General features: G+C 34.6%; 1 protein-coding gene and 1 non-coding gene across 2 annotated transcripts in view; one reads left to right on the plus strand and one right to left on the minus strand.

Annotated features, from left to right (window-relative positions):
• B3GALT1 (beta-1,3-galactosyltransferase 1) overlaps nucleotides 1–25,020 on the plus strand; it is a 583,718-nt gene that overhangs the window by 346,670 nt on the left and 212,028 nt on the right. The window lies entirely within an intron of this gene.
• Nucleotides 15,611–15,672, minus strand: LOC119474177. The gene has a single exon (XR_005203467.1). It is a non-coding gene; the product is annotated as a U7 small nuclear RNA (small nuclear RNA).

A 25,020-nucleotide genomic window follows, 5' to 3' on the forward strand; every position in this document is an offset into this window, starting at 1 on the left:
GCCAGCCTAAAGGGCCCCCGGACCGGTGTATTTTGTACGGAGAACCGCGGCTCTGGGGCGCCGACAAAGCAGCCGCGCGGGGCAAAGCAGCGGTGCTGGCCGAAACAGCCGCGCTGGCGACCGTGGAGCACCTCTGCCCGGGAATTTCCTAGTCTGTGGGCAATAAAAACGCGGCGTCCACTCACCCTCTGCGCTTTCACTGGGAGCTGCAATCCTGAGCTGTTCCTAAACGGCCATCTTGGATCCGGTTCCTGGAATTCTTATAAAATCAGAAAACAATACAGCTATATTATTATTGATAGTATTTTGAATTGATTCAAATCTCCTCTATCTGAAAAGGTTATTTATTACTTAAAGCTTTGAAGCAGACAATCATATCAATTAGGAATGCTTTTGGCTGAAAGAAACATGATAAGCAAACAATGGTGTATTATAAAATAAAAGTATTTGATTACATCAAGTAACTTGACTTTTGGAAGCAGACAGTTTCAAGTTTGATCTAGTGGCTACATGCTATCATTAAGCACCCCAGAACTTTTTGTTTTCTTATGTCCCGCCCTCTGTAGGTTGATTTTTCTCCTTTAAACTTAAAGCCTCATAGTCATAAGATAGCTGCCTAAGCTGCAACCATCGCATTCATCACACATCCAAATTAAAGGCAGAAAAAATACTGGAGGGGTTGGGAGAAATGCTTTCTTCTTGTCAGTTTCCATCTTTTTATCTGAAAAGAACATCTGTTTCATAATTGTTCCATCTCAGCAAACTTCACTTTATTATAGGCAAAACTCACATGTTCACTCTTAAACCTATAAATGGCAAAGAGGCATGATTTGCTTAGAACAATTTTGAGTCACCCCTTGGAGCTGGGAGAGGATTCACCCTTGTTGTGATTAAGTAATAGCCCATTACTCCACTCCCACCTAAACACAGTTAGGATTCTATTAGAAGTGAAAAGGGGGTGTTAAGTAGGCCACAAGCAGTGTCTGCCATAGAAACTGAATTTTCTTGTTAATAGAGTAAAACAAAAACCCTTTGTAAAACTTTTATTAGAAAAATAGGCTAGTTAACATTTCTAGTTAACTACATTCGGTTCTAATTTGGGAGGTACCGGATCACAGAAATCTAGAACCATAAGGAAAGTTTTAAATCCTTAAAAATCACCCAGCCTAATTCACTTAATTAATTAATGAGGAAAGTTGGGGGCATCAAGGTTATAATCTACTCCGCACCACTTGGCTGTAATTAAAGAGGGGCCCAGCCTCCTGATTTCCTCTTTAATGCAGTGCCTCCCATGGTTTTGCCTCTAGCATGTTTTAATCTAGATAATTAAAAGGAATGCTGTAATGGGCTTCTCTTCATTTATTGTTTTGTCAGATCTTTTGCTGTTGGATTAAAAGTTTTTATTTACCACTTCTGGCTTTGTCTTTAGTTCTCGTTAAATCTAAGCGGAAATCTGTCATATTTTACCATGGAAAAAAATAAACCAACAAAAACAAACAGAAGCAAAGGTAGAAAATGCTTTAGAACTTAATTTTCTTTCTTGTTACCTGTTCCTTCATGAAAATCTCTTCCTTGAACGTTTATTTCACTTCCTTGCTTGAGATATTAACTGAGTTTCGGATTCTTAAGAGCTAATGCTTCAATAATTGCTTCTAATACAAAATTTCTGAGAAACATATTGGACCAGATAATATTTGTTAAGCTTTTTATTAAATTCAGATTTATGGAAACATTGCAAAGACAGGACAAAAAATTCCCATGTACATTTTATCAACAGTACTCAAATGTTGACATTTTAGCATGTTTGCTATATTAGGTATGTGTATGTATAGAGTTTTATGAACCTTTTGAGAGTACAGACATGACATGCCTTTACTCCAGGATACCTTTATATGTATTTGCAAAAACAGAGACATTTTCTTACTTAACCATAAAACCATGATAAAATAAAAAAGGTAACACTGAAACATTACTACTATCTAATCTACAAATCTTACTCAAATTTCATTAATTATACTACTAATGTGCCTCATAACCAACAAAATTTCTAGTCTAAGTCAATTCAGTATCATGTATTATATTTGGTTTCATGTCTTTTTAACCTCCCTTACCTACAGCAATTCCTTAGACTCTTTTTGTTATTTTGGAAGAATACAGGTCATTTATTTTATATTAATAGAATGTCTCTCAGAGTTAGTCTGTCTATGTTACCTATGATTAGATTCAAATTAATATTTTGATAAATATTTCAGAGAAATGGGATTGCATCCTTCTCAGTGCATCAAGAAGTAAATTATATCTTTTTTCCTTTCCTGATGATGTTAACATTGATCATTTGATTAAGAAGATTTTTTTCTAGCTTCATGCACTCTAATGTTACCTTTTTTTCTTTCTTTCCAGTTAGTAAATATCTATGGGAAAATACTTTGAGACATGTAAATATAATGTTTCTCACCTACTCTACCTACTGCTTTTGCCTGAAACAATTATTACTATGGTAGCTGTCAAATGATTTTCTAACTCCATGATCCCCAGTACATTTATTAGTTGGCATTCTTCTGTTAAAAACAGCTTTCTCTTCTCTCTCATTTATTTTTATTGGTATGCATTCCTAGATTTTTGTTTTATTCTATAGGTTATACCATAGATGACTCTTACAAGTACAACTCCAACTCAGAAATATTTTTGGCTTCCCCTGTCCCCTCCCCATTGAATACCCTCCTAGCACTTTTACTTTACTCTGTAGCATATTTCACAATTTTCAGTTATATATGTATATATAATCATAATACTGTGTGTGTGTGTGTGTGTGTGTCTGTGTATAATTTATATAATCATTTGTTTAATGACTGCCCCCAACATACTAGAGTTAAGCTGCATGGAGACAGGGACTAGATCTATTTCATTCATTTGATTTCCAGTGGAGTACCTGAGCATGATAGGTATTTTTTGAGAGAATGCTACCATATCTGAATATATTTTTAAAGACTTAAACATATGTATATAGTATATATATAATATATACTATATATTATATTGTAAGTAGAATAATAAGTAATATATATATATTATGTACTAATGTACTATATATAACATATATATGTGTATACATAGCATATGTTATGTATAGTACATTAGTACATGTACTACATATGTACATATAGTAATGTACTATATATAACATATATATACGATATACAGCACATACTGTATATGCAATGTATCTATATATACTCTATATAAAGTATATATACCACATTTAGTATGTATACTATATATATTCTCCCTGTATATATGTAGATATACTCAATGTACTATATATACCATATATGTATATATAGTACATTAGTATATATATGCATATATGTACTAATATACTATATAATATATATATACCATATATATGTATATATATGGTATATATAATACATTGAGTATATATATATATATACACACCGTATATATGGTATATATAGTACATTGAGTATATATGTGTATATATAGTACATTGAGTATATATATATACACATATATATATGGTATATATATATGGTGTTATATATATATATGGTATATATAGTACATTGAGTATATATACATATATACAGGGAGAATATATATAGTATATGTACTACCTATGGTATATATACTCTATATAGAGTATATATAGATACATTGTATATATACATGTATATATATAATACATTGTATATATATAACACATTGTATATATATATGTGTGTATATTGTATATATACAATGTATATATAATACATTGTATATATATGTTTATATGTAATACATTATACATAATACATTGTATATACACAATACATTGTGTATATATAATACATTGTATATATATATATGTGTATATATAATACATATATATGTGATATATATATAATACATTGTGTATATATGTGTATATATCATACATTTTGGTCCATATATATATATAGAGAGAGAGAGAGAGAAAGAGAGAGAGAGAGAGTACATTGTGCAGAAGGAAAATAAAGCATGAAGTTTAGATGACCAAATTAGGAGGAAATATTAACTGATTTCATGACTGTGATAAACTGGCATTTCTCAGATATTTTATGGCAATTCTGCCACACATGTTTATATGCAAAGGTCCCGATAAAAATGGTTTAAATCTCACATAAGTAAGTTTTCTCCAGCTTCTAATTGTCAATTATGAGATTTCTGTGTGGTGAAAACTAATTAATGTTTAAAAGCACTGTGTTATTCATTTAGTCAGTCAACTAATATTTATTAAGGCATTGCAGTGGCCAGATACAATGTTAGGAATAGGTATGCACTGGTAATCAAAAAGGAATGATTCCTATTTTCATGGAACTTGCAGTTTAGTAAGAGCGATAAACATTAAAAAAAAACAAATACCTAAGTATTAATCACATTATGCTATTTAAAATGCTCAAAGGGGATATTGTGAAAGATATTAACAGGAGGATCCTACTTTAAAGTGGATTGCTGGGAAAATCATGTCTGAAAATAGTGTGATATGTTAGCTGAAATCTGATGGACAAGAAGGAACCAACGGTGTAAGGAGTGTGTGTGCAGTATGTGTCACATGTATATAGGAGAGGAAGAGGAGAAGGGCATTGCAGTGTGTAGGTAAACATGTAAAACGGTGAATAACTCATATAGCTAACCCATAGTATACAAACAGAAGGTAACTAGAATTGATAAATAGCCCATGTGGCTAACCCATAGTATATAAGAGAAAGTAACTAGAGAACAGACGGAGGAAGGGGCTGGAGTCAAGTTATACGGATCTATTGTAGGCTGTCTTAAGGATTTAGGATTGTACTTTTTTCCAAGCAAAATACAAAATCATTAGTGGTTTTAAGCAGAGACATCATGGGATTCAAAGTACAGTGAATTATTAGTATTTGCAGATTTTATATTTGCAAATTCGCCTACTTACTAAGATTTATTTGTAACCCCAAAATGTGCCCAAAACTTGTGGCACCTTCACAGTCACAAAGCAGTGAAAAATTTGAATCACCCAATCAATGCACATATCCCCAGCTGAGACCTAACAAGGTAATGCCCTGTCTTCCTGCTTCAGCTCTCATACTGTAAACAAGTGCCCTTTTTATGGTCCATTTAGTGCCATGTTTTCAAAACTTTTAATTAGATGTGGGGTTAATTCACTTATTCTTTTGACATGTATTTAATAGACTTTTAATGACTGTTAAATCATTATCTGTCAGAAAATGCCTTATTCACCAACTTGTAATATTAATACTAATCATCCTATAAAAGCAAACTTTTTAACCTTATCATCCAGAGAGCCTCAAAAAAATATTCCCCTCCCATCACCAAGCTGAAGGATGCTTTCATTTTCATAGTAGAATATTAAAATATTTAATGCTAGCTGCAATATGGATATTTATGACATTCTCATCTTTTATATTTTTCAGTTATTTTATTTATTTTATTTTTGTTTTGTTTTGTTTTGTTTTTTTGATAGTGTCTCAGTCTGTCACCCAGGCTGGAGTGAAGTAGTGCAATTATGGCTCACTGCAGCCTTGACCTCTTGGGCTCAAGCAATCCTCCCACCTCAGTCTCTTGAGTAGCTAGAACTACAGGTATGCACCACCACACCTGGCTTATTTATTTACTTATAGAGACAGGGTCTCTGTATGTTGCCCAGGCTGGCCTTGAACTCCTGAGTTCTAGTGATACTTCCACCTCAGTCTCCCAAAGTAATGGAATTACAGGCATGAGCCTCCTTTCCTGGCCAATGAGTTATTTTTAATCAATTTAATTAAAATGTTATTACTTTATCAGAGGGATTTTTAAGAAGAAAGTAGTCATTGTTGAACCTTTCTGCAACTAAGCATAAGACTTTAATTCACTTCAGACAAATTTCAAAAGCGTTCCCATATAAAGATTAAGCAATTGCACAGTGAGCTGAGATGGCGCCACTGCATTCCAGTCTGGCAACAGAGCAAGTCTCCATCTCAAAAAATAAATAAAATAAAAAAGAAAAACAGATTAAGCAAATTAGGCAAACCATATTACTTTAGCAAAGTACTTTCTTTCGAAGTTGATATGGTTTGGCTATGTCCCCACCCTCATCTCATCTTGAATTGTAGTTCCCAAAATCCCCATGTGTTCCTGGGAGGACCCAGAGGGAGGTAATTGAATCATGGGGGTAGTTACCCCCATGCTGCTGTTCTCACAAGATCTGATGGTTTGTAAGGGGCTCTTCTCCCTTTGCATGGCACTTCTAACTGCTGCTGCCTTGTGAAGAAGGACATGTTTGCTTCCCCCTTCCACAATGATTACATGTTTCCTGAAGCCTTCCCAGCCATGCAGAACTGAGACTCAATTAAACCACTTTCCTTTATAAATTACCCAATCTTGGGTTTGTCGTTATTAGCAGCACGAGAACGGACTAATACAGAAGTATATACCATAGCAGAGACACACATAAACATATTGTATCATACACATTCATTACCTACTCAAATCGTTACCCTTTTCTTCTTAGCAGCAGTTCAGTATTGGTCACGTAATCTCCTTTACATGTCCGTGTTCTTGGGAAAGACAATTCTGTCACCAGCCCCAGAAGTTTGGAACTTGAACCACTTTAGTCAATGATGATCATTTCATCCCCTGTGCTAGGAACTGACTTGGGAAAAGTCATGTGATCCAGCTCTGGCTAAAGAAGCTTGAGTCTGTTGTGATAACTTCAGAGAAAGATTTTCCAGATGACAAGAAACACGTGGAAAGAAATATGTCTCTGCATGTGGGGTTAAGTGAGCCAGTGGTGCCAGGAGATATCTAAGCCATCTTGCAACCGTAGCAATTTAAGCACGAGGATAAAAGACAGTGCCCTGAGGAAATATATTAAAAATCTAGGTACGTGATGCCATGGTTGAATGACTAAATTAACCAACCTTCAGAGGAAATTGTGTCTGCAGCCTATTGTTTTTAGCGTTTAAGATATTTTGGGTTGAGTCTTCTGTAACTTGTAATAAAAAGCATCTTAATATGAACCACCATTAAGTTTATTATTTCATACTTCAGTTGTAAGAGGTACATATTTGTACATTTTAATATCTCTAAAAAGGAAGTACATGTTACAATTGATGGCACCTCAGCTTCAATGAACTAAAAAATTATTTCTATGCTGTTTAATATTCAGTATTAAAATATACAAAAGCATTATGTTAAACAAAGGTATCCTGATGACATTCTAAAGTATCTAGCCATTGGTAGAACCTAAGGCAATCAGTATTAACCTGATATAAAATGAGATAATCCATCACCCATTATATTAGTTACAAAAATGACTATAGGGTGTGAACTGTAGTCATGGACTCAAGATGAAACAATCAAGATTATAAAATCTTTTTATTCTCTTCAAATATATTATCATATATAGTTAGCATCCTTTCCACTAGAAAAGAGATAGTTTCTTACTTTGAAAATACATAGTCATGTCTGATTAATTGAACGTAAATTCAGTTGAATGCAGACCATGAATATTGTGAAGCAGGATGTTTCCACTGGACATAGGATGTAATATATGAACTCGACATTTTACACAAGATAAAAATGCAGACAAGTAACTATAACACATGGCCATGTTTTTCGTCGTGGTATGAACTGCTACCAGAACATCAGTGAAGTACAAATTGATACTTTTCTGGGGTATTGGGAAGTCTTAAAGGAGAGTAATGATTTTATCTCAGTTTTGAAGGATGCATATAATTTAGACAAGTCAAGATTCAATAGGCTAAGAATACTCGGACAAAATCATAGAATCTGCAATGACCAGAGTGTTTTCCAGAACCAGTGAGGACTCAAACTAAGATGTTAAAAATGTTGAAATAATGGGAAATAGAGTTGACAGGTAAGCAAGTTTAGATGCATTTTCACCACCAAATTCTTTCTCTCAGGTTTTCTGGAAAGACTTGGTGATGAAATTCTAATCTTTGACTTCTGAAGATTGAAATCCTTCATAAGCAAGAACTGACCTTCAACTTTCCCTAGCAGGCTGCCTTACACTTTTCCCAAGTAACTTAGGACAGCATAGTGAAGAACAAGAAAGGAAATTGTACCTAAACACTCATAGGAACTTTAGTTAAAATAAAAATCAAAACAGCTCACTTATTTTACGTGCCAGCACTGTGCTAAGCATTTTACATATTTTAGCTAATGTTCAAAGCAACTTTATGACAGAGACAGGAGCATTTTATTTGTGAGAAAGCTGAGTTTAAGTACCTTGCCCAAGGTCAAACAACTAGTTAACAAGAGCTAGAATTTTACTACAGTCTCACTCCCAAAGTTAAATTTATATCCACTATATTATATGACTACAAATCACTTTTCAAACACGGATTTAAATAGATGGGATTAGCTCTTTGGTTTGCCATTCTGAAAGGGGGATTTGGAGGCATTATTTTCTGTCTTTTAGTTTATTTGTTCTTTATGCAAAGTTCTTTCTGCTTTAGAATGCTATTTGCGTCAAACCATATGAAGAATGTTCATGAGGAACACCCAGTATTTATTACTAGGAAATGGCCTACAATTACCTACTTTATGGAAAAAATTACTGAATAGCTGTCTAAAAATTGGTCAATCCTAACCGATCAACTGGCTAGTGATTTTCTATCAGCCTAAGTATTTATCATTCCCTTGGGTCAAATTTCATTCCATAAAGAATAGAGGGCTAGGCCTAATTGGAGAATAAATCTCAGGCATGCATCCTGAGAAATATAGATTTTATTTTCTACAAATAACTTGCATGGAGGTGCCTTAAACTTCAGAAAAAATTTGGAGTTCTACAGACTAAGGTGCAAGTAAAATAGAAAAATATAAATCCTTCCCCTTTTTTCTTTCAAACAATTTAAAATTCAAGTCATGTGCTCTTTAGATTTTTTAAAAAATATAGACCAGTCTACAGCTCCAAAGGCCACAAAATGCCATAGAAATAAAAATGGATGGCTAACCTTTGAGGAAGTTCTAACCTGGCCACAGTCATTCTTCTGACCTTCACCAGTTTAATACTTGTATGACAGTTTTGTCATTCCTTTATTTGGAGTACTTTTAAATATTATGCAATGGGCTAAAAATCTTTCTTTGACCAAACAGTATTTAATGGAGCAATACAAAACAGGTATGTCTTCCTATAATATGATTATTTGATTAGTAAATTAAAAATTTTGAAAAGGCCAACTGTCAGAAGAAGAAATTGGATTTAAAACACTAAACCAAATCAATGCACACACTGATATTTATTTTCACATTTAGAAGGGAACATTCACTAATACCTGATTATTTTCCACGTCAAAGAAGAGCTTTAGATTCGTGTTATAATTAACCTTATGTCATGATTCATTGCAAACTATAGCTTCTCTGCAATTTAATTGTAATTAATTTTCTTCTTATTATTCTTTGGAAAATGGCTTTTGTTTCTGTCTCCCATTTAATTTATGTAATGATTGTCCATTGACTTCAGAATTATCTTTGGGTATGGCAAATTAAAACTTGGCTGTAGTAATGTGTGTAGAGATATTTGTAATGTCTGCTTCTGCTTGAAGCTATGTCATATAAATTAGAAGCCATCCTAGATGACAGAAAAATCAACGACTAGGATATATATATTTTGTATATATAAAAATTTTGAAAAGGCCAATTGTCAGAAGATAAGACTTCTCTTATCTATATATATATATATATATATATATATATATATATATATGCCATAGCAATATTTGCTGAAAACTCCAAAACAATTTCACTTTGAAAGGAACAATTCTCAGCTCAACTGAAAGTACAGCAAAGGGGTTTAGGAAAAAGAAAAACAGAAGGTGATTTGAAAAGAAACATGTAGTTGGTCATGAGCAGAATAAAAACTATTTAAGTAAGTACCATATTTATTTTTTGGTGTTAAAGTGACAGTGGACCCTAGCCATATCAAGATTTTTAAATTTTAAATAATGTGTTTATAAATAATTTATACTGAAATCTCTAATTCTAATCCAAACCCACATAGATATTCTCTGCCTTCCTTCATTAACTCGAGGTAAGAAGCTTTGCACACAACAATATCAATGTATTTACTCATTTGCTCCATGCTGCAATATAGGACAACAAACCTATTAAGTAGAAGTCGAGATTGCTTTATGGTTCCATGTCAAGAATGTGGGTGTCTGGATAATGTAAAATACATTAGGCTGAAAATGTTGCCAAACAGGCAGATTTCATCAGAAATAGATCTGGAGAGAACATACAGTTCTTTTTAGTTCCTGATTCATTTTCTTGTCCAAAAACCAAAAAAAAAAAAAAAAAAACAACCAGAGAAATATATTTTTCCCTCTTAGTGGTTTCGGATTGTTTGCTATCTTTCTGCTAATACCAACTTAATGAAGAAAGTTAAAAATTGAAAAAATATAGTATGGTTATTTATTCCTATGTCTCTTTAGATGTAGTATTAAATATTCTGTGAGATGCTAATAGGAAAATTATTTCACAACAAAATACATATAGTAAATATTCAATTAAACATCTTTATGATCACAGCAAAGACTCTTGGGGTTCTTAACATATTAGCATGCTAATAAGGTGGGGGAGAGAATGGAAAGGTGTACAAAGTCTCTTGATCCTAAAACCCTTTACTCAGGTAGTTTTCTTCAAAACATAAAGCAATTATCACAGTGTATGTTTTCACATTTGCACAGTGATTTTTTTATCTTTAATATCTTTACAACATATACCAGTTGCAGACTTGTCTATATATATATTTTTAAGTCATGTCTTTAACCTGCCTCCACGAATGCTCCAGGAAGGCAAGGACTATGTGTATTTTTCCTCATTATTTTATTTCCAGTGCCCAGCATAGTGCAGGTCACATAGATGCCATTGGTTTAAATACAGTTTGGGGTCACCAGGGCTCAGGTCTCCATAATTCAAATTTATCTACTCTATAGTGTATGTGTACACGTGTGTGTGTGTGCATGTGCGCGTGCATCAGTTTTTTTATTTATAATGTTTGCTTTTAAAAATATGTTGTCCTGTGAATTTTAACAAACGTATATACTGTGTAGGCATCACCACAATTAAGATGTAGAATATTTCCATTACACTGAAAAGTTTTCTTATGCTCTTTTGTAATCAGACCCACCCCTCCCCTTTGTTCCCTCTAGATAATCAACTGCTGACTGATTTTTGTCTCTATCGGTGTACCTTTTCTGGAATGACATGTAAATTGAACCATACAGTATGTAACTTTTTGAGTCTGGCATCTTTCTTCTAGCATTATGCATTTGAGACTCATCCATGTTGCTGCATATATCTGGAGTTTATTTCTTTTTATTGCTAGTAGTATGCCATATATGAACGTACCACTATTTGTTTTTCCCTTTTCCGCCTGATGATGTTTGAAATATGTCCATATTTTTTGAATAATGAGTAAAGTTGCTATAAATATTTGTGTACAGGTTTTATGTGACCTTGCAACTTTATTTCTTTTGCTTGAATATCTGTGAGTGGAACGGCTGGGTCTTATGAGAAGTATATGCTAAAGTTTCAAAATACTAAATTACCAAATCATTTTCTGATGCAGTTGTACCCTTTTGTGTTCCCACCAGCCATATGTAAAAGTTCTAGTTGCTCTACCTCCTTGCCATCATTTGCTATCATCAAACTTTTTAAACCATTATGAATATTCATATAAGTATATAAAACATAATAATAGGTGTGTGGTGGCATCTCACTGTGACTTGGATTTGCATTCCTCTACTAATGTAATTTTGAGTAGATGTGCTTATTTTCTGTCTGCCTCAATTCTTTGATGAAGTGTCCATTTTACTTTGTTGCCCATTTTTTAAAATGTGGATTATTGTTGTATTATTATTGAGATTTGAGAGTTATTTATATATTCTGGCAAAAAGTCCTTTGTCATATATGTGTTTTGCAAATACTTTCTCCCAGTCTGTGGTTTATCTCTTCATTTCCTCAACAATGTACACTGTGTTTTTGACGCCAAATGACTTTTTTAGCCTGAGGTTCTGTTGTGAATTAGAGAGAATAAACTAAAATCCTTTACATGAAAGTGGCCTTTGTGTACCAGTACACAGACTGATTTCACTTTAATTCAATTTAAGGTATACGAGAGTAAATTTTTAGGAGACAGAGTTGAGATAGTTGCTTCTGTAGTCAATCTTCCTATTTGAAAACTTGGCTTATGGTACCATTCAGTAAAAACTCAGGTTGTATATCTAACTTCTACCCAAAACATAGACTATGTGGCCAATCTTTAAAGATACAAACTTGGAAGGTGAACCTACTTGGCTTCCAGGTTTCATCTTGATCCACAGCCACCAGCAGGATTTCTCTAGAATGGTGAAAAATAAAAGATAAGCCAGCTAGTGGATTTAATAATTCTCATTTTTAAATCCATCGACTGAGTATAAATACTTGTGAGAATTCACTCAAATTCTCATGTATCTCTATTATCACTGAACTTACGTAAACATAACAAAAAAAGTGGAGGATGGAGGCATGGGCCTGGAGATAAACTCTCTTAACTTTATGGGACTTTGGTAGCAAGCTGTCAGGCTTCCATCTTCATTACATTAACCGTAAGCAATAAAGGCCTATATTTTACTAAAAATGTATATTCAATCAAGTGAGGTGGTGACCTGTCATATCATGAATTTTATAGGTTTCAGATTTATTAGTGTGGGGAATTTTATTTGTTCTCTGAAAATTACTTGCATAGGGCACATGGTATAGAAGAAAATGTGCCAGAATCTAACAATCTAGGTCAAGGTCACTAGTATCCACCATTAATATTTGGAGTCTGCCATAAATTGGACATAAGGAAGTAAAAATAACCTCTCTGAGTTATACTGTATATCCAACAGAGGATGAATTGGAGCAGAGATATGTAATGATTCCTTAGAGGGGAAAAATGGCTTCTCAGATACAATTTTCCAGTAACAATATTGAATATGAGCATAGCTAATCAACCAGAAAAGAAAATTGGTCATCTCGTAATGCCTAAGAGATAGGAAGATTTCAACAGAGGAGCTTTCGTGTAAAAGTCCCATTGGCAAGGCCAAAACTCTTCTGAACATGGATGAACTGGACATATTTGGCCTGAAGTTATTAAACTTTAGAATCATTTAAATAATTTTATCTTGTTTTGATTTTGAGGTCAGCCTATGGGCAGATAATTTATTCGTCACGTAGTTGAGAGTTCCAGTGCATACAACTGTTTTATTTCTCATCATGAATTAATAAATTTACACTCTACTTTCATACATGAATTAGGTCAACATGAGCTCATCCTAAAAAAGTTCCTCTATGGATTTATTCTCTTCTGTCATAATTTTATTGCTCTAACTGTATAATACCCTCTGAGCCATTGTTTTATTAACATTTTTCTTTAAATTAACTCACCCCTTTTTTAAACTGAGCCTCGGATTAAAGATTAATATCTGAGGTCAGTGAACTAGTTATGTTATTTCCCTAAGATGCATTAGAATAAATTACTACAGAAATAAAAATTGTTCGTGCATGGATCAAAAATTACCTTGCATGCCACACTTTGTAAACACTGCTTTGTACCTTGGCAGATTTACAAATGTAGTGCCACTCTGTGAGAAGCCAGCTGACCTTTTGTGGTGACACCAGCTCATTAAGTGCTTTTTGCATTTGAAAATTATGTACTAAATAATTACATGACTAGCTGTATCACACAATTGGTCTCTCTGGGCATCTTTTTCTTGATACATAAAATTAAGTACTTTCCAACTCTAAATGCTATGGCACTAGACAAAACTATATGTGACATACCTAGAAAGAACAGGGAAGAGAATACAGACAATATTTGACCTTAGAGAATTGAATTAACCTCTCTAACCTCCATGTTCTATCAGTAAAATAGGTATACTAGTATAATTAGCATCTCTGGGTTGTTGTAAGAATTAAATGAGATTAAATGCACAAAATACACTTACCACAATGCATGGAATGTAGGCATATTAGTTATGCAGATGATGAGGGAGTTGAACGAGTTAAACAACATCCTGAGGAAACAACTAAACAGGTTTGATCTCTTCATGAAGTCAATGTCATCTTTAAAAAAATATATGAAGAACCAGGCATGGTGGCTCATGCCTGTAATCCCAGCACTTTGGGAGGCTGAGGCAGGCAGATCACAAGCTCAGGTGTTTGAGACCAGCCTGACCAACATGATGAAACACTGTCTCTACTAAAAATCCAAAAAATTTAGCCAGGCATGGTGGCACGCAGCTGTAATCCCAGCTACTCAGGAAGCTGAGGCAGGAGAATCAATTGAACCCAGGAAAAAGAGATTGCAGTGAGCCAAGATTGCGTCATTATGCTCTAGCCTGGGTGATAGAGCGAGACTTCATCTCAGAAAAAAAAAATTAAAAAATTAAAAATTGTATGAAGGAGCTCATTGTTCTAGATTATGAGAGATGTTAAAAACTTGACATTCAAATACAAGATGTCATCATTAATTAAATGCAAGTTCTACAGAAATCGATTAATGACAATTGGGAAATAATTGGAGACATCATTTTGGTAGTCACTGGATACTATTAATAGATTATATTTGACAATTGTTCATTTGATTAGATACAGAAATGTCTATACAGGACGATGTTCTTGGTTTTAAGCGTGAGGTGCTGAAGGATTTTGGAGTGAAGTACCATGATATCTACATTGAAATTATTCAGCAAAATTGTTTACATTGAAATTATTCAGCAAAATAACAACTAAATAGATGATTGAAATAATCAGCAAATAGGTCAAAATGTTAATTTTAATCAAGATGGGTATATGTGTGCTTATTGTACCAAATTTTATAATTTTCTGTATATTTGAAAATTACCATCATACAAACTTTGAAAAAATGATCCCAATGCACTGATAGGAAACAGATTCCAAGAAATACTGTAGAACAAATAAAGCATAATGCCAAGTAGTGCACAGAATAATCCCATTATGTACAACTTTCTTGTTCCTTACTCTTTCCTCAATTCCTGCCTTCTTTCCTTTCCTTCCTATGTTCAAAGAATAAAAAAGAAACTGTCAATCATAGGTTATTTTTCAGAAAAGAAACTAAGATTGAGGGTAAAGAAAAAGGGATTTTGCATTATGTTTAACTTTGCTCAATACTATTTGAATTTTTTTTTACCGTATTCCTATATTGTTTTAATTCTTTGTTAATGTTTAAATAAAAGTCACAGCCAACCATTTTAAAGTTAATTATTATTAGCTATTTAACCAAAATTATTATTGTTGCTCTCACCACGACTCTTCCCTTGAATAGGATAGGTTCTCAAACCAATGATTTTGTGCAGAGTTCCTGCTGAGGACACTGGTTTGACCTAAAGAAAACAAGCTTGATCAGGATGCAAATACCTGGAGAAGAAAAAAGTTTGCCACCCACACCTGCTATTGATATGAATAGAAGAAGTATTCAGTTACCTGCTCCTTAGATTCTACAGTTTGCCTTTTTAAAAAATCCAGATTCATGTTAGAGCTTTTAAAAATTTTTTCTAGCAGGTTAACCCAATAAATAAATATTTTATGGGGTTTTCTGGTGGAAACTGGAAAACCTGTTGGACAAATTCCAAAAGAGCTGTAACAATAATCTGGATTTAAAAATTTTTTTGACTAATCTGGATTTTTAATTAATTAAAGTACAGATTGTTTAAATAGTCATGTCCACCTTCATAATGTAATTTTAAAAATTTTTCTTAGAATATATTTTTCTTAGTTGTCTAAACTGAATAGTAGTTTTTCAAAATAAGATAACTACAAATATTAGCTTTCTTTCCTCTCTCCTTTTCTTTTTTTAGAAAACGTAATCTCTTTTTATTGTTGTTACATGAAGGTTTGTTACATAGGTATACATGTGCCATGGTGGTTTGCTGCACCCGTCAACCCGTCATCTACATTAGATATTTCTGCTAATAATATACCTCCCCTTGCTCCCCACCCCCTGACAGGCCCTCGTGTGTGGTGTTCCACTCCCTGTGTTCATGTGTTTTCATTGTTCAGCTCCCACTTATGAGTGAGAACATGTGGTTTTTGGTTTTCTGTTCTTGTGTTAGTTTTCTGAGAATGATGGTTTCCAGCTTCATTCATGTCCCTGAAAAGGACATGAACTCACCCATTTTTTATGGCTGCAAAGTATTCCATGGTGTATATGTGTCACATTTTCTTTATCCAGTCTATCATTTATGGGCATTTGGGTTGGTTCCAAGTCTTTGCTGTTGTGAACAGTGCTGCAATAAACATACATGTGCATATGTATTTATAGTAGAATGATTTATAATCCTTTGGGCATATACCATGTAATGGGATAGCTGGGTCAAATGGTATTTCTGGCTCTAGATCCTTGAAGAATTGCCACACTGTCTTCCACAATGGTAGAATTAATTTACACTCCCACCAACAGTGTAAAAGCGTTCCTATTTCTCCATATCCTCTCCAGCATCTGTTGTTTCCTGACTTTTTAATAATCACCATTCTAACTGGTGTGAGGTGTTATCTCCTTGTGGTTTTGATTTGCATTTCTCTAATGACCAGTAATGATGAGCTCTTTTTCATATGTTTGTTGGCCATATAAATGTCTTCTTTGGAGAAGCGTCTGTTCATACACTTTGCCCACTGTTTGATGGGGTTGTTTGTTTTTTTCTTGTAAATTTGTATAAGTTCCTTGTAGATTCTGGATGTTAGCCTTTGTCAGATGGATAGATTGCAAAACTTTTCTCCCATTCTGTAGGTTGTCTATTCACTCTAATGATCCTTTCTTTTGCTGCGTGGAAGCTCTCTAGTTTAATTAGATCCCGTTTGTCAATTTCGGCTTTTGTTGCCATTGCTTTTGGTGTTTTAGTCATGAAGTCTTTGCCCATGCCTATGTCCTGAATGGTTGTTGCCTAGGTTTTTTTCTAGGGGTTTTATGGTTTTAGATCTTACATTTAAGTCTTTAATCCATCTTGACATCTTGAGTTAATCTGAAACTGGAAGGGGTCCAGTTTCAGTTTTCTGCATATGGCTAGCCAGTTTTCCAAACACCATTTATTAAATAGGGAATATTTTCCCCATTGCTTAAAAGTGACAGGGACAATGGAATCAAGTTGGAAAATACTTTTTAGGATATTATCCAGGAGAAGTTCCTCAACCTAGCAAGACAGGCCAACATTCAAATTCAGGAAATACAGACAACACCACAAAGATACTCCTTGAGAAGAGCAACCCCAAGACACATTATCATCAGATTCACCAAGGTTGAAATAAAGGAAAAAATTTAAGGGCACCTAGAGAGAAAGGTCGGGTTACCCACAAAGGGAAGCCCATCAGATTAACAGCAGATCTCTTTGCAGAAACTCTGCAAGCCAGAAGAGAGTGGGTGCCAATATTCAACATTCATAAAGTATTTTCAGCCCAGAATTTCATATCCATCCAAACTAAGCTTCATAAGCGAAGGAGAAATAAAATCCTTTACAGATAAGCAAATACTGAGAGATTTTGTCACCACTAGGCCTGTCTTACAAGAACTCCTGAATAAAGCACTAACTATAAAAAAGAAAAACTGGTACCAGCCACTGCAAAAGCATACCAAATTGTAAAGACAGTTGACACTATGAAGAAACTGCATCAAGTAATGGGCAAAATAACCAGCTAGCATCATAATGACAGGATCAAAGTCACACATAAGAATATTAACCTTAAATATAAATGGGCTAAATCCCCCAATAAAAGACACAGACTGGTAACTTGAATAAAGCGTCAAGACCCATGGGTGTACTACATTCAGGAGACCCATCTTACATGCAAAGACACACATAGGCTCAAAGTAAAGGGCTGGAGGAATATTTACCAAGCAAATGGAGAGCAAAAATAAGCAGGGGTTGCAATCCTAGTCTCTGGTAAAAGAGAATTTAAACCAACAAAGATCAAAAAAGACAAAGAAGGATGTTACAGGGATCAGTGTAACAAGAAGAGCTAATGATCCTAAATATATATGCACTCACTACAGGAGCACCAAAATTCGCAAAGCAAATTCTTAGATACCTAAAAAGAGACCTAGACTCCCACAGAATAATAGTGGGAGACTTTAACACCCAACTGTTAATATTAGACAGATCAACAAGACAGAAAATTAACAAGGATATTTAGGACTTCAACTCAGCTCTGGACTAAGCGGACCTAATGGACATCTACAGAACTCTCTACTCCAAATCAACAGAATATACATTCTTCTCAGCACCACGTCACACTTATTCTAAAATCAACAACATAATTGGAAGTAAAACGCTCCTCAGCAAATGCAAAATAATGGAAATTGTGACAAATAGTCTCTCAGACCACAGTGCAATCAAATTAGAGCTCAGGATTAAAAAGCTAACTCAAAACCGCACAACTACATTGAAACTGAACAGTCTGCTCCTGAATGATAACTGGGTAAATAACAAAATTAAGGCAGAAATAAATAAGTTCTTTGAAACCAATGAGAACAAAGACACAATGTACCAAAATCTCTGGGACACAGCTAAAGCAGTGTTTAGAGGAAAACTGATAGCATTAAATACTCACAAGAGAAAATGGGAAAGAACTAAAATTGATACACTAACATCACAATTAAAAGAACTAGAGAAACAAGAGCTAACAAATTCAAAAGCTAGCAGTAGACAAGAAATAACTAAGATGAGAGCAGAACTGAAGGAGATAGAGACACAAAAAACCCTTCAAAAAAAAAAAAATCAGTGAATCCAGGAGCTGGTTTTTTGAAAAGATCAACAAAATAGATAGACTGCTGTTAAACTAATAAAGAAGAGAAGAGAGAAGAATCAAATAGACACAAAAAATTATAAAGGGGATATCACCAGTGATATCTACCATCAGAGAATACCATAAACACCTCTACGCAAATAAACTAGAAAATCTAGAAGAAATGGATAAATTCCTGGACACATACACCCTCCCAAGACAAAACCGGGAAGAATTTGAATCCCTGAATTGATCGATAACAACTTCTGAAACTGAGGCAGTTATTAATAGCCTACCAACCAAAAAGAGCCCCAGACCAGATGGATTCACAGCCAAATTCTACCAGAGATACAAAGAGAAGCTGGTACTATTCCTTCTAAAACTATTCCAAACAGTAGAAAAAGAGGGAATCCTCCCTAACTCATTTCATGAGGCCAGCATAATCCTGATTCCAAAACCTCTGAGACACACACACACACACACACACACAAAAAGAAAATTTCAGCCTAATATCCCTGATGAACATCGATGTGAAAATCCTCAATAAAATATTGGCAAGCCGAATGCAGCAGCACATCAAAAAGCTTATCCACCACAATCAAGTCAGCTTCATCCCTGGAATGCAAGTCTGGTTCAACATACGCAAATCGATAAATGTAATCCATCACATAAACAGAACCAATGACAAAAACCACGATTACCTCAATAGATGCAGAAAAGGCCTTTGACAAAATTCAACATCGCTTCATGCTAAAAACTCTCAATAAACTAGGTATTGATGGAAGGTATCTCTAATAAGAGCTATTTATGACAAACACACAGCCAATATCATACTGAATGGGCAAAAACTGGAAGGATTCCCTTTGAAAACCAGCACAAGACAAGAATACCCTCTCCTACCACTCCTATTCAACATAGTATTGGAAGTTCTGGCCTGGACAATAAGGCAAGAGAAAGGAATAAAGTGTATTCAAATAGGAAGAAAGGAAGTCAAATTGTTTCTGTTTGCATATGGCATGATTGTATATTTAAAAACCCCCATCATCTCAGCCCAAAATCTCCTTAAGCTGATAACCAACTTCAGCAAAGTCTCAGAATACAAAATTGATGTGCAAAAATCACAAGCATTCCTATACACCAATAGTAGACAGAGAGCCAAATAATGAATGAACTCCCATTCACAATTGCTACAAAGAGAATAAAACCCCTAGGAATACAGCTTACAAGGGATGCGAAGGACCTCTTCAAGGAGAACTACAAACCACTGCTCAAGGAAATAAGAGATCACAAACACATGGAAAAACATTATATATTCCAAGAGAGGAAGAATAAATATTGTGAAAATAGCCATACTGCCTAAAGTAATTTATAGATTCAATGTTATCCTCATCAAGCTACCATTTACTCTCTTCACAGAATTAGAAAAAAANAAAAAAAAACTACTTTAAATTTCATGTGGAACCAAAAAGAGCCCGTATAGCCAAGACAATCCTAGGCAAAAAGAACAAAGCTGAAGACATTACACTACCTGACTTCAAACTAACTATACTGCAAGCCTACAGTAATCAAAACAACATGGTACTGATACCAAAACAAATATATAGACCAATGGACCAGAACAGAGGCCTCAAAAATAATGCCACACAGCTACAGCAACCTAATCTTTCACAAACCTGAAAAAACTTACCTCTCTTTTTTTAAAGATATTAAAAAACAAATGGAACTAAGAAGTAATGGGCAGATTAAAAGCAACTTTGTCAGCAGCTGAGGAGATTAAGATTCTCAAAGCATGTTAACTTTTCATCACTAGTTCTTCTGCCTGGCAGCAGAGTGTGGCAGAGCAGGAGCAGAGTACCTTCTGATAACAGTGAAATAAAGAGGATTAGTCCACCCCCACCTAGAATTTGGAAGACCCTCTCTTCACCATGCTGAAGACATGCTCTGTATCAAGGTAGGCACTCAGTAGTATGCTCCTATGGCTGTTCCCAGCTACTCTGATTAGTTAGTGCCCATGCTATTCCAGTTTGTTAGATATTTTGGCCTTTACCCATGTCTGCAGGAGTATGTATGGGGAGCATACTCAGACACCAACTCCTATTCAGAATCAAGATGGATTCCTGTTGCTTTCACTTCTACTTTGTGGTACACATATATGGTGCTTAAGTGAAAGCACAGGTAGATACCTCTACCTGTTGTTCTGTTGATGCATAATATTTGTACATGTTTATGGGGCACATGTGATATTTTGTTACCTGCATAGAGCATGTCATAATCAAGTCAGAGTGTTTGCAGTATCCATCACCTCAAGTACTTCTCATTTCTATGTGTAGGGTAGGTTTTAAGTCCTCTTTTCTAGCTAATTTGAAATATACAATACATTGTTGTTAACTATAGTCACCCTTCTCTGCTGTTGAACATTAGAATGCATTCCTTCTAACTGTATGATTGTACTCATTAAGCAACTTCTCTTCATCCCCCTTTCCATCCACACACCCTTTCTAGTTTTGGTTACTATCATTCCACTCTCTGTCTTCATAAGATAACTTTTTCAGCTTCCACATGTGACTGAGAGCATGCAATATTTGTCTTTCTGGGCCTGGCTTATTTCAGCTAGCATAATGACCATCCATGTTGCTGCAAATGACATTATTTCACTCTTTTTTTTTCTTTTGGATACCTCTGCCTTTGACTTATTTCTGGTTTGCATGCCTCAAACCTCTCTGAAATCTCTGCCTACAGTTGCTGGGCCAATAATAGACACAAATTACAGAATAAATCAGTAGTGGCAATAGTGAACAAAGCAGGAAGTCAGAATCAGCAAAGCTGCTTCTTTTGTCAACCTTTGGCAAGTATTTGTCACACATAGGACACTATATAATACTTATTTGGATATAGAATAAAAGCAATAAGTGGCATATTTGAAAATTCTAGACCTATGGATGTGCTATTGAAGTGGGCCCATGGATAGAGCAACCCAATGAATTTTAGTTAATCAATTTGAAAATTAAGCTCAGAGATTCATAATTTCATAAATATTTTAATGAAATTTAACTAAAATGTGTTTTAGACTATTGTATGATATCAAAACATTTTTACCATACAATAGCACTGCTAAAACAAAATAGCATTAGCATGGCAGTCCTAGTTCATAAATGAAAACACTGTTTAATGATATGACATTGCATGAACTTAAAGCAAAACTGATTTTTCAGTGATCTTGTTTAAAGCAAGCTGTCATGCCCTTTGGCTTCCCATAGTCAGCAATCTGCCATGTTTCGTGTGTCACTGTACCATGCAGTAAGATTTGTGTTTGAAATTTCTTAAGTCAGGGAGAGGGAACTAAAAGAGGGAACACGTACTCGAGTGGCTCAAAGGAATGATCTGGTTGTTAGAGCTCAGAATAAGAAATTTTAGCTAACATACAAAATGTTAGTGATATAAAAACTGAGACTTTTACTTTTTTGAACAATAAATTTGATAATAATGCTGGATTCATTAAGTTGTATGATTCTATTGTGTTTTTGTGCCTTCATTAAGAAAGAGGGGGTTAGGGTATATTCACAGGCAAATAAGAAACAATTTAAATAGAATCTTACTGATAGTTTTCAAGTCTTTCTTGACTATCAAGCTTTTAACGTTAACAGAGTCCATTAATACAGTAAAAAGTACACCAATTTAGGATTCTAGTTGCAACCCTGCCATTGATTAGTCATGTAAACTTGGGCAAATTATTTTCTGGTCCTTAATTTCCTGCTTTAACAGTTCTGTTCTATCATTCTGTGATCGATTTTTAATTCCATGGGCCTACCTATGGTGAGAGTAAGGAGTATACTTAGTTAATATTTTCACAAGTTTGAACTTCTAAGTAAGATGCAAGTTGTACATATGCTTAAAAGTGATTAGAGGTAAAAAGTAGCCACAGGAGCTCAAATAAGAAGTATGCCTGTTATCTCCCCTTCTGGGACATACATTGTCTCCAGAAGAAATAAAAAATAGAAAGTTACACATGATAAACCATCATGGGCCATTAAGATATAGAAAGTTACATGATGTAAGCTGTGATGGATCATTGTTTGTGAAATCCAGCCTAAGAAATGTCATGTTGCAAATTTGACTATTTCCACAGTACCCTAATAGGTGTCTGCTTCCTGGTTTACCTATGAGTTCAGAATTAATCTACATTTTAGTAATGAGTTTGTATTCTTAATCTGAATGTCAGAGCTTATAGAAATCATTTACTTTTTTTTAAAATATCCAGTAACAAACCTGTAAGGATAATTCAGTCAAAGCAGAAACACATTAAGGAAAGAAAGCCCATTGTTTTCTGTAACTTCTTCACAACCTTCATTATGCTATGTACCTTAATTTAATCCAGAAGCTATATAATAAGTGATTACTAGAGACTTAGATAGACAGAGATACAGAGATGGGCAATAGTATGGCAAATCAGCTTCCCTATAGCATATACTCATGCAAATAAAGTAACCACGAAGCACCAATACACTAAAAAAAAAAAAATCTTTCCTTTGGTCTATCTATGTGTACATGATGTATTATTCCACAGATCCAAACAGCAAAGCAGTCTGCTGCCATCGTTGATCAAAAGAAATAATTAACTTGATATCCAAATCATTGAAGTATTAACTGGCCCCTGAATCTGGTTAGCACCTTAATTCTATACTTTCTTGATGTCAAATCCCAAAGACCCAACCAGGAGAAATGATGTTACTTGTGAAAGTGGATGACATAAAATTTATTTTCAGGTTATCTGAGAGGCATTGTAATTTGAGATGCTAAGAAACATTTTTTTAAGATTACATGATGGATTTGAATATTATTCGTCAGCACTGCTACAGGCAGGAGTTTTGTATAATATGATGTTCCAAATAACATATCTGTAGATAATATTCTTTTGATCTAAGCAGTATGTTGTGAGATGTGCCAAGCAATTATAAAATATTTACTGACTATAGAAGATACTTTTTCTCCCTTAGAAAAAATTTGATCTTGCCTCTTGCCACTCCTATGAATGCTGCCTAAGGCTGTCACCTCAAGTACAGCCTCAGAATTAGGAAAGTGTGAGCAATATAACACATCATTCACCTTAACAGTAGTCCTCAGAGCCAGCCCCATGCAATGGAGTTTTCCTTAGAGCACACAGTGTTTTTGACAGATCTGTTGTAAGTATTAATGATAACAGGTTACCTGTGTTTTTTCTTTTCTACTGTCATGAAAGCCCTTGGAATATATATATATATTTGTATGGTTTTTATTTTTAAACTATCAGCTGCCTTGCTATCTAAAATTTTAAAAAACTATGTCAAAAAGTCTATAATTCACTTGTTTTACTGTAAGTTTGATTTTTTCCCCCTCAGAATCAACTCACCACCTTAGCTGAGTTGACATTCTGCAGACCAGAAGACATAAACTAGTGGACTTGGACCAGGACAGTCACACATCCGCATTTGTTTTACACTGAATAGTTCTATCCAAAACTTTGAATTCAATGCCAACACTTTAATAAAGGAGGCAGATTTCACATGAAAATTCTTGACTTCTGACTTTTCTTTATTATGCCCCAGTCTTCTTATTCCAAAGCTTAAAACTGAATCATGGTGCTCATTTCCATTGCAGCCTGGTCTCTGTAGGCTTTTGAGCTGTGGATCTTCAATCTAGACAGACAGAGCTATCATCCCATAAATGAACATTTGGAATAAATTATTGGCTTAACATTTCATAAAGTTTTATATATTGAGCTCAACAGTGGTCTGAATATCCTTGGGATATTATAATTGACCTTTCTATCTATTCAAACCCTACCATACCCTATCTATAAAAGCATTTCAAAATAAATCTCTTTTATTAACCTCTTCCTAATCCTAAACTAATAAACAGTAGTTGAGAAATTTGCGTAAGGCCTAAAATATAGAGATTAAGAAATACAGGCTGGGAATGGTGACTCACGCCTATAATCCTAGCACTTTGAGAGGCCGAGATGGCTGGATCATGAGGTCAGGAGTTCAAGACCAGCCTGGCCAACATGATGAAAATCTGCCTCTACTAAAAATACAAAAATTAGCTGGGTGTGGTGGCGCGTGCCTGTAATCCTAGCTACTCGGGAAGCTGAGGCAGGAGAATTGCTTGAACCCAAGAGGTAGAGGTTGCAGTGAGCTGAGATTGTTCCATTGCACTCCAGCCTGGGCAACAAAGCAAGACTCCACC

This window comes from Cebus imitator, unplaced genomic scaffold (assembly GCF_001604975.1).
Source record: "Cebus imitator isolate Cc_AM_T3 unplaced genomic scaffold, Cebus_imitator-1.0 Scaffold10, whole genome shotgun sequence".
In the NCBI taxonomy this organism is placed as follows: Eukaryota; Metazoa; Chordata; class Mammalia; order Primates; family Cebidae; genus Cebus; species Cebus imitator.